Source organism: Barbus barbus (genome assembly GCF_936440315.1).
Source record: "Barbus barbus genome assembly, chromosome: 26".
NCBI lineage: Eukaryota > Metazoa > Chordata > Actinopteri > Cypriniformes > Cyprinidae > Barbus > Barbus barbus.
This window is the reverse complement of record NC_136754.1, coordinates 1,079,990-1,082,612: the sequence shown is the minus strand read 5'-3', so window position 1 is coordinate 1,082,612 and position 2,623 is coordinate 1,079,990.

Below are 2,623 nucleotides of genomic sequence, written 5' to 3'. Positions count from 1 at the left end.
GCACGCGCACGCTCTTCCTGCTGCAGCCTCGCGCGCAAGTCGCAAGACGCTGCTGGCACCTGCTGGAGAGCCACTAAACAAACATCACCTGAGACAACATGACAAATATTCAAATTCAGATATTATATTCAGATATACTCACGCAGGTTTCTTCAGTTCTTTGTGTGAAGGAAGAGCTGGAGTTTCATGCCTTAGACCGGCCTACTTCAGTTCATTGCTGACTATTAAAATAACGCATGAAACGATTAATCGCATCCAAAATAAAAGTTTTTGTTTACATAATATGTGTGTGTACTATGTATATTTATTATGCATATATAAAAAAAACACACATACAGTATATATTTTGAAAATATTTACATGCATAATTTATATTCATATAATTAATATTAAATATAAATATATTTATATAAACATACAATTTTTTCTTAAATATATACTTTCATGTGTGTGTATTTATATATACATAATAAATATATACAGTACACGCATATATAATGTAAACCAAAACTTTTATTTTGGATGCGATTGACTAAAATAATGTAATTAAAACCTCTCTACAGCCTTGTAATTCATTTTATTTTTCTATAGCTTTTTATATATATATATATATATATATATATATATATATATATATATATATATATATATATATATATATATATATATATATATATATATATATATATATATACACACAGGCAGGCACAGAGCAGGCTTAACTCAGCATGTCCATATTCTAAGGTATTAGCATGGCATTTCTTATGCCAAATTTACACTATAAAAGTGGCACAGAAGTGCTTCTGAAGTGGCATTTAGGCGTTTTTGCATTTGTTTAATGCTGCTCAGAGGTAGCATTAATGCATTTAAACAGCAAAGGTAACTATATAATTTGATGCTGGGGCTACGGTGGGTCAGAGCAGGCATAATTTAGTCTGGCTTTTACGCTTCGCACACAATTTTGAGCAGGCACAGAGCAGCCTTAACTCAGATGCTTCTAGGAATAAAACTGACTGACACAGACAAGAAGCATTTTGAACAACGTCTTAAAATTTTATTGTTTGTTAAAAATTATATTGCAGTACAATATATTCCTTCTGTTAAATGTAGAAAACGTTCAGAATGAGTCAAAAGGCACATTTTGTTTACACTATTTACAGTTCCATCTAAACTCATAAATATTGGGATAAAACAAAGAAGCCCAAAGTAAAAGTGCTGAACAGAATTCTAACGGGAAACATTAATAATATAACAATAATAATATCAACAACAGCAACAACAACACATACAATCAGTAGCAGTTTTAATAAAGGTTTTGTTTTTTTATTATTAAAGTGTTCATTTGTGATTTCTTTGTACTTTCTGTATATTCTGGCAAGTTGTCAGGACAAAAGGAGCAGGTAAAACACAAAACAGTGCTTAACCCTTGTGCCCTGTTCGTTTGGGGGAGACACTCGTGCTGTTTGCAGGCAACAAATTGTAATTGTGTAACAAAATAATAGTTTTTTTTGTTTTAAAACAAATGTAATTTTACTCAGTTTATTAATGTTTTTACTCCACATTTGTGCAGTTTTTGGAGGAGTTATGATATTTTTAAAATTTATATAAATAAATTAAATTTATTCAAACACATTTTATGTAAAATTCACTTTATAAAAACTCACATTCCTCATTTTAATCAATAAGGATAACATGGACAGTGTGCCATAGTTAAATAGTTTCCATCTATTTGAAAATAAACAAATTTAAAATAAAAAAACAAACATGAAATTTTAACTACAGCCACCAGATGGCTCTATAGAGCATTACTCAATGGCTCATTTACCATTTCCACATAGGTATACATCTTTTCACAAGTTTTTTATTTAGATTTATGTTAAGAGATTTTAAAATCATTATTGTATTAATATAAAATTAATCTGTCAAAGTTTAGCATTTTTTTTCAATTATGACAAGCCTGTATGTGTGTATATATGTTTGTATTAATTCTCCATCGTGGATGTGCTGTGGTGTCCCATCATTTCTGTGTGTGTTCTTCGTTGTAGCTGATTTTTATTTGACAAATTATGTAAGAAAGAGCCACTCGCGTCAAGTCAGTTTTTCATTTCTTATGAGTGGGTTTTATGGGTTTGGGGGGCATCGGGGGATGAGGTGGGGGTCGTGTGTGTTGCATGTGCTGTGGTGTCACCCCTTCAGTTTTTGTGTGTTGTCTGCATTGTTGACAAATTATGTAACAAAAAAGAAATCAATATATTTTTAGTCTTCTATTGATGTCTATGGGGGGGGGGGGGGGGGGTGTATGTATGTGTGTGAGCGTAATCGTTCTGCATTGTGAACGTGTGCCTCTTCATTTTCGTGTATTTTGTGGTCTGCATTGTGGTGGATTTATTGATTTTATGTGATAAATTAAAAAGAAGAATTGATTTTATCGTTTCCCCATTCATTTCAATTCTCCAGAGACCCCAAACATGACAAGTGTGACTTTTTTTTCCCCCACACTAACATACAACCAGATATCAATCCAATTTAATTTTTTATTTGAAGCGCTACCAAGTGTTGACAATGACAACCGTGCAAAGTCATATAGATAAAGGGAACTTTTTCTTTGTATTTTTTATTATTT